This window comes from Equus asinus, chromosome 1 (genome assembly GCF_041296235.1).
Source record: "Equus asinus isolate D_3611 breed Donkey chromosome 1, EquAss-T2T_v2, whole genome shotgun sequence".
Classification (NCBI taxonomy): domain Eukaryota; kingdom Metazoa; phylum Chordata; class Mammalia; order Perissodactyla; family Equidae; genus Equus; species Equus asinus.
In genome coordinates, this window is record NC_091790.1 from 139,450,536 (window position 1) to 139,462,741 (window position 12,206).

Sequence of the window (12,206 nt, forward strand, 5' to 3'; positions counted from 1 at the left end):
CATCTATTTCTTTCAATAATGTCTTATAGTTTTCATTGTATAAGTCCTCCACATCCTTGGTTAACTTTATTCCTAGATACTTTACTCTTTTTGTTGCAATTGTAAATGGAATTGTATCCTTGAGTTCTCTTTCTGTAAGTTCATTATCAGAGTATAGAAATGCAACTGAATTTTGTAAGTTGATTTTGTACCCTCCAACTTTACTGCAGTTGTTAATTATTTCTAATAGTTTTCTGATGTATTCTTTAGGGTTTTCCATGCATAAGATCATGTTGTCTGCAAGCAGCTAGAGTTTCACTTCTTCACTCCCTATTTGGATTCCTTTTATTCCTTTCTCTTGCCTAATTGCTCTGGCCAAAACCTCCAGAACTATGTTGAATAAGAGTGGTGAGAGTGGGCATCCTTGTCTTGTTCCTGTTTTCAGAGGGATGGTGTTCAGTTTTTCCCCATTACGTATGGTGTTGGCTGTGCCTTTGGCATATATGGCCTTTATTATGTTGAGGTAATTTCCTTCTATTCCCATTTTGTGAAGAGTTTTTATCATAAATGGCTGTTGGATCTTATCAAATGCTTTCTCTGTGTCTATTGAGATGATCGTGTGGTTTTTATTCCTCATTTTGTTAATGTGTACCACACTGATTGATTTGTGGGTGTTGAACCATCCCTGTGTCCCTGGTATGAATCCCATTTGATCATGATGTATGATCTTTTTGATGTATTTGATTTGATGGCATCAATACGGGTTGCCAATATTTTGTTGAGGATTTTTGCATCTATGTTCATCAGCAATATTGGCCTGTGGTTTTCCTGTTTTGTGTTGTGCTTGTCAGGCTTTGGTATCAGAGTGATGTTGGCTTTACAGAATGTGTTAGGAAGCAGTCCATCTTCTCTAATTTTTTGGAATAGCTTGAGAAGCATAGGTATTAAATCCTCTCTGAAGGTTTGGTAGCATTCTTCAAGCATCTTCCAGATGGAAAGCCATCTGGTCCTGGGCTTTCATTTTTTGGGATGCTTTTTTATTTTTTATTTTTTTTAAAGATTTTATTTTTTCCTTTTTCTCCCCAAAGCCCCCCGGTACATAGTTGTGTATTCTTCGTTGTGGGTTCTTCTAGTTGTGGCATGTGGGACGCTGCCTCAGCGTGGTCTGATGAGCAGTGCCATGTCCGCGCCCAGGTTTCGAACTAACGAAACACTAGGCCGCCTGCAGCGGAGCGCGCGAACTTAACCACTCGGCCACGCGGCCAGCCCCTCATTTTTGGGGATGCTTTTGATTATTGTTTCAATCTCTTCCTTGTGATTGGTCTGTTCAGATTATCTATTTCTCCTTGATTCAGCTTTGGGAGGTTGTAAGAGTGTAAGAATTTATCCATTTCCTATAGACTGTCCATTTTATTGGCATTTAGCTTTTCATAATATTCTCTTATAATCCATTGTATTTCTGTGGTATCCATTGTTATTTCTCCTCTTTCATTTCTAATTTTATTTATTTGAGCTTTCTCTCTTTTTTTCTTTGTAAGTCTGGCCAGGCATTTGTCAGTTTTGTTTTGACAATCTTTGTGTTTTGATTGGTGCATTTAGACCATTGATGTTCAAAGTGGTTACTGATATAGTTAGATTAATATCTACTGTATTTGTTACTATGTTCTATAAGTTGCCCTTTTTCTTTGCTCTATTTTGTGTTCCATTTTTTTCCTGCCTTTTGTGGTTTTAATTGAGCATTTTATATGATTCCATTTTCTCTCCTTTCTTAGCATACTAGTAGTATTTCTTTTTACTTTTTTAAGCAATTGCCCTAGAGGTTTCAATATACATTTACAACTAATCCAAGACCACTTTCAAATAATACTATATCACTTCACAAGTAGGGTGAATACTTTATAATAACATCATCCTAATTCCTCCCTCCCATCCCTTGTATCATATCTGTCTTTCATTTTACTTATATATCAGCATACATAAGCATATATATAAGAATAATTAAATACATAGTTGCTATTATTTTGAAAAAAACTGCTATCTGTTAGATCAATTAGTAATAAGAAAAATAAAATTTTCAGTTTATCTTTACTTCTTGTCTCTTTGATACACTTCTGTTCTTTATGTAGATCCAAATTTTAGACCTATATAATTTTCCTTCACTCTAAAGAAATTATTTTAAGATTTCCCACTAGCTACATGGGTCTACTGGCAATAAACTCCCTCAACTTTTGTTTGTCTGAGAAAGTCTTAATTTTTCCTTCAGTTTTGAAGGGTAATTTTGTAGGGTACAAATTTCTGGGTTGTTGGGTTTTTTTCTCTCAACACTTTAAATATTTCACTGCACTCTCTTCTTGCTTGCATGGTTTCTGAGGAGAAGTCAGCTATAATTCTTATCTTTGCTCCTTGTAGACAAAGTGTTTGTTTCCTCTGGCTTCTTTCAGGATTTTTTTCTTTATCTTTGATTTTCTGTAATTTGTAGTTTTTTTGGGGCATTTATCCTTCTTGGTATTCTCTGAGCTTCCCGGATCTGTAGTTTGGTGTCTGATATTAATTTGGGGAAAATTCTCAGTCATTATTCTTTCAAATATTTCTTATTTTCCTTTTTCTCTTTTTTCTCCTTCTGGTATTCCAATTACATGTGTGTTTTGTGGTTGTCCCACAGTTCTTGTATATTCTGTTCTGGGTTTTCAGTCTTTTTCTCTCTTTGCTTTTCAGTTTTGGAACATTCTACTGAGATCTCCTCAAGCTCAGAGATTCTCTGCTCAGTCATGTCCAGTCTACTAATAAACCCATTAAAGGCGTTCTCCGTTACTGTTACAGTGTTTTTGATCTCTTGTATTTCTTTTTGGTTCTTAGAATTTCCATCTCTTGCTTATGTCATCCATCTGTCCTTGTGTGCTGTCTACTTTATCTATTACAGCCCTTAGCATATTAATCATAGTTGTTTTAAATTCCTGATGTGAGAATTTCAACATTTCTGCCAGTCTGAGTCTGGTTTTGATGCTTCTTTTGCCTCTTCGAACTGTGTTTTTTGCCTTTTTGATGTCTTGTAATTTTTTTGTGATAGCCAGACCTGGGTAAAAGGCATTGCTGTAAAGAAGTCTTTAGTAATGTGAGGTGTGGGAGGAGCGGAAGTGTTCTATAGCCTTGTGATTAGGTCTCAGTCTTTTAGTGAGCTTATACCTCCGGATTGTGAACTCTACATGTGATTATCAGTTCTCTCACTCCCTTTAGGTGTGAGAAGATGGCTAGACTGGGCTGGAGTTGGGTATTTCCCTTCCCCCACATGAAAGACTAGAGGAGGCTGGAATTGAGTATTTCCCTTATTCCTCATAGAAGTGTAGATCTAGCTGGATTTGGGTATTTACCTTTTCCCAGGTAGGTTAGTCTCTGCTAAAACTCTAGCAGATTTGGCTCTGGTCAAATAGTTTCTCCCAGGGGCAGGTCTTGTTAAGAAGGATAGAATGCTCTGGCGTATTTCAAAATGTTCCTTTTCCCCTCCCTCTGCTGGAAACATGAAAGTATTCTTCACCAAAATTCCCTGTGAGGACCTGGTAAAGCTCCTGGAGGTGAAACTCACAAAATTATGGGGGTTCACCTATTACTGGGCCCCCTTGGAGTTTAACTCTCAGAGTTGTCCACACTGAGCCTCCAGGAATTCATCAGTTACAGTACAGATTTCCCCACCCCAGCCCTGTGTCTGTGGAGGTTGCAACTTGTGGGATTCTGCTCCAGGAAGTTAGGATCCCCTGTATTTACCTGTTAGTCTCTCCAATTTTGGGGGCAGCAATGTACCCTGTGACCTCACTTCTCTGACGGATCTAAGAAGACTTGTTGACTTTTCAGTTTGTTTAGCTTTTGACTTATTGTTAGGTTAGAGTGGCAACCTCCAAGCTTCCTATAAGCCAGCCTGGAAACCAGAAGTTTGCCATATGTATTTCAATAGACTATTTTATGGCGGTATGTGTAACTCAAACTGGTATAGATATGGAAAAGAGGGTGGGGTAGAAATGGGACAGGTCTCTGCCGTCAGAAATGAATGAAAAAAAAAAGCAGAAGAGAAAAGGAACAATATTAGAAATGAGATGGAGAGGTGCTTGGGATTGGGAAAATGAACATTAAGGGAGAATCAACATTATCTGTAAATTTTTTTAAAAAAATAAAATGTATTTATGTACTACTTACGTAATACAAAGTTAATACAATTTAATAAGAAATAGAGAAGACAAGGAAAGAGAAAAGAAATAGAAGGAAAGGGAGAGAGGCAATCATATTACAATTGAACATAGTAAAACACTTTTGGTGGTAGGGGCAGGGCGGGAAGCAGTTTGGGGTCAACAAGAACAGTGCAATTACAAAATACTCTACTCATGTATACATGGCCTAAGTGATGAAGCCAGGAATAAAACCCAGATTTCCCAATTCCTGGCCCTGGGCCTTATGTATTAAATCATGTTGCCTCTGCTGTCAGATAATCATCTTGCATCTGGAACATAAATACAGCCAATTCAGATATGCATCTTGATCTTATCATGTGGTTAGCAATTCATGCTGTTATTATTGTCAATAGGACTGCATCCCATTAATACCACGTCCACTTTTTGGCAACAAATCTAGTGGCATAAGGTGGATAAATACAATATAAAATGTGGTCAAAGAAAATCACCTTCATTCCAAATACCACAAGACATGAGAGGAAACTCCCAGGTAGTGCTACTGTGGGGAATCTGCAAGAAGTCAAAGGGAAAAACTGAGAAAATTTATTTTAAATTAAGATTTGTTCAGCTTTGGTAACTCTCGATCAGTGGTATTTTTTTTAAGTATAATGATTTGATTAGAAATCTATTTTTTTAATTAAATGCCAGTCTTTAAGAGATAATCTTTTCTATCTGCAGTGCTCAAGTGAAATCCACACAATCCCCATTTATATTGCTTAGGTTTCTTTTTCAAATTAATGGGTACTATATGCCACACAGAGTAGGGAATTGATGATCAGTATTAGTTATCTGATGGATGATGAGTGATCAGCTTTGTTGCAAGTTTTGACATTGAATCAATGGAAGAATAAACTCTGTGTTTTGTGTTTCCCCTCCAAACACAATAATTTTGTGTTTGAAATGCTAGATTGTCTTTAAAAGCTAAACTACAATTAGTACACCCACATTCACAGCAGCATTATTTACAATAGTCCAAAGGTGGAAACAGCTAAAGTGTCCGTTGTCAGATGAATGGATGAATAAAATGTGGTATAAACATACAGTGGGCATTATTCAGCCTTCAAAAACAAGGAAATACTGATACCTGCTCCATAAATGAACCTTGAAGACATTATGCTAAATGAAATAAGCCAGTCACAAAAGGACAAAAATTGTGTGATTCCACTTATGTGAGGTACCTGGAGTAATCATATTCATAGAGACAGAAAGCAGAATGGTGTTTTCCAGGGGGTGGGGAAGAGGGGAATAGGGAGTTAGTGTTTAATGGGAAACAGTTGGGATTTTCAGTTGGGCAAGATGAAAAAATTCTGGAGATGGATGGTGGTAACGGTTGTACAACAATATGAATGTACTTAATGTCACCAAACTGTATACTTAAAAATGGTTAAAATGATAAATTTTATGTTATGTATAGGTTACCACAATAAAAAAAAAATCCTAAACTACATTTTATCAATCACTTTTAATTTAAATGTATCAACTCTTGAGATGTCCACAGGAAATTTGATTTAGCTATTTATGATATTGATATCCACATTACAAATAGTTTCTTAATGGCAATGTAGACTTTGAAGGTTTTTCCTTAAGCAAAGGAAACCAATACTAGTAAATCTCAAAAGAGAAGCTGAGAGTTGGATCAGAATTCAAATGACATAATGTGGACTACCACATAGCACAACAATATTGGGGAAGGTAAAGTTAATGTTATGTAATATTATAAAATAAGGTCTGTTTCTGAGGTTCATGCCTGGAAATGCTATTTTTAAAGTCTAAATAAGAAGTTCTGGAAGTGGTCATCTCAAATAGTTTTGGTATTTCATCTTCTGGCTCTGGTTAGAAACATTTTGTCCTCTTCCCATCAATGCTCCTTTGAGATCTTTTCTGAATTAAGAAGAGTATTATTTGTGATAATACTCTTCTTTAACAAATTTGTGTCCTGAAAGGTGATTGGCCCACAGTAACTGGTTGAGCTTCTAGAAGGGCTCTCAGTACACAAATCATGCAAAGATTTCCTCTGCCTAGCAGCACCTGTAGCGATTGGTGCAACCATCAGTCTGGGCCTCACATAGGCTGAGGAAGATTGACATTATCTTGTGTTTTTGATTCAAGCTAGTCTTCTTGTATACTTGTGTGATTAGACTTGTGTAGAGTCTAATCACTGCCTGAGAGTATTATGTGAGAAGGAGCTGAATATCAACCCCTTGGGAAATAGAAAACAAATAGAATCATAGTACTTCAAACTTAACTAGTCTCAAGAAATAATCTGGTGAGGCCCTGACTTCACAGATTCATTCAGTCAGAAGATTGCTATTAATCACCTACTATGTACTGGGGACTGTGCTGGTCCAGTCTAGTGGGGCAATGATGACTATAATATAGACAATATAATCAGTTTAAGAGAGGTATAAAATTTTATAAGGACTTAAAGGGAGATCATTTTTGACTGGGGAATTATGTTTTCATGGAAAGGGCCATTGCAATTAGGAGAGAGTGTGAGGCCATGTCAGTACATCCAATAAGGAGGAATCCATTCTGTTTATCCTAGTTGTCCAAGGAATATACTTATGGCTGAAGTATACAGTAAAAATCAGAAGAGGCAATATGACCAGAAAGTTAGGTTAGGGACATAATATAGAATGTCAGATTGAAGATTTTTCAGGAATACAAAGAGTTTGTGAAAGGAGGAATTATTATAGCCAGAAGCATAGCCAGATTCTTATAGCAAGGAGAAACCTGGAAAAGAAGTTGTAAATGAATGGTGATGTGGAGAGTAAGCATGTAAAATGGATATTACTCTTTTTGATTGCCTTCTCCCTGGGTCTCACGGTCTGACCACTGACATGAGAATCATGAGTCGGACAGACTGACCTTTGCTTTCACAAAAGTTTCTCTAAAACAGGGCTTCTCAAAATTTTCAAAGTGCGCACAGATAACCTGGGGATCTTGTTAAAATTCAGATTCTGATTCAATAGTCTGGAGCGAGGCCCAAGCTTCTGCATTTCTGGAAAGCTTCTAGGTGCTGCTGCTGCCTCTTGCGGGTGGACACGTTGATTAGCCAGGCTTTAAAGTTATATCATTAGTCTTAAATTCTCAACAACCAATTCATCCACATATTCTCTTATAAATTGTTGAAAAGACACAACTTTTGGAGATTGCGCTCATGGGGCACACAACCATTTCTCCTGCACCCACAACTGCGTCGTCTCCCCATTCCCAGCTCAGGATCACCATTGATTCATGTTCTGTGTCAGGAAGATGAATTGGGCTTTGGTAGAACGGACTGGAGTAGGAAGGACCTGACTTAGGGGCTACAGTCCAGGTGAGAGATGACGAGGGCCCCTCGATGAGGGACTGCAGAAACAAGGATAGATAGCGTAGAGTGCTTGGAATAAGTGAGATTCACCTGACTTATGGCATGATCCATCTGAGATTTATAACAATTTAAAAAATCAAATTAGCTAGCACACATGAACTCCTAAGCTAATGAGCCCTTACCACCTGCCTTGTTCCACCTCAGGCTGCAGGTAGCCTGTGAGCAGGCTTGGATCAATTAGGCAACGTAATTGAAGCCAAATGTAATTAATTATATAATTTGGGGCTGTTCGAGTTTAATTTCACTAAATTACATTATGAAACTGGGGCATTATGAAGGATTAGTGAGAAAAGGGAAACAGGCTTGAGTAAAGCTTTCCCAGGAGCTGTAATACATGTAGCATTTCTTGACCTGATACCCTGAGGAGAAGTGCAGTTGCTCTAAACTCCCCCATTATTATTGATAAAAATCCTTGTGTCCTGCACACTCATGAGTTTGTGATCAAGCAGTTGCTAGTGAAAAAGCATAAATGAGTTGTTACACCTGATGGGATGGGCAGCTGGGGAGGAGAAAGGGCAGGAGAAAGAATCAGAGAGGGCATCCAGATTTTGATATTGACTCACAAAGGAGCCATTAACAGAAATATAGAAGGAGGGCGAAGTTAGCGTGGGAGTGAAGAGCATAAACTGGGTTTTCTTAATTGCTTTCATTACATAATTAGTGCTATGGTTGAATTGGGTCCCCCTAAAAAGATATTGAAGTTCTAATTCCCAGTACCTATGAATGTGACCTTGTTTGGAAATAGGATCTTTGCAGATAATCGAATTAAGATGAGGTCATTAGGATAGACTGTAATCCAATATGGCTGTCAACTTATGAAAGAGGGGAAATTGTGTACAGAGAGACACACAGAGAGAGAATGATGTGAAGACACAGGGGGAGTGCCATCTACAAGCCAAGGAATACCTGAGGCTACCAAAATCCAGGAGAGAGGCGTGGAACAGATTCTCTCTCACAGCTGTCAGAAAGAACACCCTGCTGACACCTTGATTTCAGACTTCTAGCCTCTAGGACTGTGAGACAATAAATTTCTGTTGTTTAACCCACCCAGTTTATGGAACTTTGTTATGGCAGCCCCAGGAAACTGATACAAGTGGTGTATGTTACGATACAAAAAAATCCAACACCAGAGAAGTATAAAGTACAGAAATAAAAGGGGAAACTCGTGTCCTCATCAGATAGTTTGAAGGGGATGGTGTTGTTTCTTTGATGTCTTTTTCCTACGTACATAAAAATATCTTTGTTTTAAAAATGAGATTACACCATAGATATTGCTCTTCAACTTGCCTTTTCATTCAATAAATATATTGCGGACACTCTCACATTGATCCATATGGATCTGCTCTTTCATTGTAATGTCTACGTAGATTTCATTTTGTGAATGTATCATGTGATTTATGATATATATTTAAGGGAAGGGGTATTTGCTATTACAAACAATGCTGCAATGCTTATACTTATTCAAATATCCTTATGTTCTTCTGAGAATATTGTTCTAAGATAGATTATACAAGTGGAGTTGTCGAGCCAAAGTTTCCTGTGCCTAAGAACTTGATAAGAATTGTCAAATTACTCTTAAGAAATGTTGCAAGTACATTCTAGCCATGGTATTATGAGATTGCCCTTTTCCCCACACTCCTTTCAACATACATATCATTAATTTCATTGAATTTTTGCCAACCTGAAATATAAAAAACAGAATCTCATCATTTTTAGCACCATATGTCCATGGTCAGTAGTAAGACTGAGACATTTTTGTGTTTTTGGCCATTTGAAGTTTTTATTTTGAGAATTGCCTATCCATAGCCTTTGCTCTTCTCCGATAGCTGTCCTTTTTTCCTATTGATTAACATAAGTATTTTGTATGTTTGGGATAGGAAGAAATAGTCATGATGAATATTTCTTCCCATATCTATTAAGTTTATAGTTTGTTAAATATGCGGCAGATATTTTCTCCCATCATATTGTTTTATTAACTTTTATTACATTGCAGTGTCTTCTGCCTCTAGTACTTTTTGATTTTTTTTTTTTTTTTGAGGAAAATTAGCCCTGAGCTAACTGCCACCAATCCTCCTCTTTTTGCTGAGGAAGGCTGGCCCTGAGCTAACATCCGAGCCCATCTTCCTCTGCTTTATGTGTGGGACGCCTACCAAGGCATGGCTTGCCAAATGGTGCCATGTCCGCACTCAGGATTTGAACTGGCGAACCCTGGGCCAGCGAAGCAGAACGTGTGCACATAACTGCTGCGCCACTGGGCTGGCCCCTGCCTCTAATGCTTTTAATTTGACAGCAGTTACATCTGTCAATCTTTTCATTTGTGATATTTACATTTCATGTCATACTTGGGCTTTAGACATATATAGAAGCAAAGGCACACTTGCATACATCTTAAATGTGTAAGTACTTGTACTGAATTTAAGGACCTGAAGGCATTAGGCCAGGTGGTACAGGGACAATTACCATGTAGGATGGTATTAGAAATGAGAGGCAACACAGTGTAGGCTGGTGCCAGAATGGTGAATTCTCTGGTTGAGGCCAATCACAGTTTACCTAATCTGTATCGTGTGTAGTAGTAATCTATTTTCTAATGTCGTTGGATACATGTATTGAAGATATGTGTTGAGAGGAAGTCACCCCATATTCCCCTTACTCAAATGGGGGACAAGGAAGGAAAGGGTCTGCCTATTGTCACCAGTTAGCAAGAGGCATAAAGTATACCAGCTTATGTAGTAAACTGGGAGCTTGTAAACTGAAACATGTAAGTAAAATCCATGTGCATATTAAAATGAGAAAGTAATAGAGTGATGAATACAACAAAAGTATAATGTTATCATTAAGTCAGGAACAAAAGAGTTAAGTTTGGCAGCCAACGCCACGACGTCTGTGGCAGTTGCCGACACAACCAAGTGACCGCTGGTGTGAATATCTGGTCCACTGTCTGTGTCTTTAGTTATTGGAGTTGGGATATCGTTGCTGCCAGTCAGACACGACCAAGTTCATTTGCTCTGAATTTATATTCATCATGCAACCTTCTGTTGGTAATTTCGTTTCCTAAGTAGATTGCCCTACTGGGAAGGCTATGTTCAAATTAACCAGTATCAATATTCTGATTAGCTTGGCAGATATGTGTCTCTTTGTGAATTATTTAATCCTTTAGTAAAGGAGGTGATGTTTTGTGTCATCTTTTCTTTTCGTTCACAAATTGTTCCCATAACGACTAGTTCACTTGGTAGGGAAAAGTTTACAAGCTAATACATGCAATTGCCTGTATGGTCCATTATGTGCCTCCATCGAACATTATTCTGTCCTTATGCTAACAAACATTGAACAGCTTTTCTTTTCCTCACTTTTACCCAGTGATATCCACTGACCTACAGATGGCATTCTGTGTAACACACATGTGCTGGTGATTATTGCGAAAGAAAGTAAAGAGGGAGAGGGGTCATGAAGGACGGATGAGGCGAAGCACTTCAGACTTTATCAAGAAATGGAAACTGGAACCTAGCTTTTTATGCACTGGAAATAATTCTTGGTCTCATGTGACTTGGAGCTTCACAAGCAGTTTTTCCGAGGCCTAAGAAAATGTGGCTGAATAAAAGATTCCTACATCTGCAGAACTGAGATACATTCTGGTCTTTTGATGCCCCTCAGGAATGCCCTATTTAACCCCAAATGAACTGTTATTAACTGGCATGGCAGATAATACACATGTGAATATTCCCAAGCAGAGGCAAATCAGTGATTTGGAGTTACTTGCTGTAAAGAATCTAGTGATTGGTGAAGACTGCAATGTGAACAATCTTGATAGCTAAGAAGGGAGGTAAGATGCGTGAAGGAATGAAATTTCATTGTTTCAACACAAATGCTTTGAGCTCTTACTATGTGTCAGGTACCACTTTAGGCATTTGGGATACAAAAATGAGCAATAAAAATCCAACTTCTTCCCCTTGTACAATTCAATTCTGCAAGAAAATACAGGCGTTAAACAACAGACATACTAGATAAGTATATGGTATTTTAGGAGGCAATACGTGCTACGGAAAAAGAAATGGTACAGCAAGGTAAGTGGGAGCAGGAGTGTGGAGTCGGGTGGCGGGTTGAGATTTTTAAATAGGCTGGTGGTGGGGACGAGGGGCTCATTGAGAAGATGACATTGGAGTGAAGAAGATGACTGAGGGAGCCGTTTGGGTATGTGGAGGCAGAACATTCCAGGCAGAGAGAGGCACTGATACAAGACCCTTGCATATCTGGGATTATGAAAGTTTTCTGTGTTTAAAACAAACAGAAAAACAAACTGTTCTGTAAAGATTCCCCAAAGCCTCCCTGTGCTGGCCCAAAAGGTAAAGTTATGTACAGGTGTACACTTATCCACCCAGGTAATGGACGGTTATTCCTAGGGTTTTCGATCACATGCAGAGACTAAAAAGAGCAAGGTTATTTGGTGATTGATAGTGGAAAGGATCACCTGACAGCTGTGCACTTGCAAGGAAAGGAGATGGGTGGGGAGGAAGGAGCCTCCTGAAGGACTTCTTAATTAGCTATTTGGCTTCTATCTCAGAGAAAGTGAAACCCACTCCAGTCCAATACGATCTGCCAAGAAGATCCTGCTAGAAAGGATTTTGATGGATTGCTGGGGG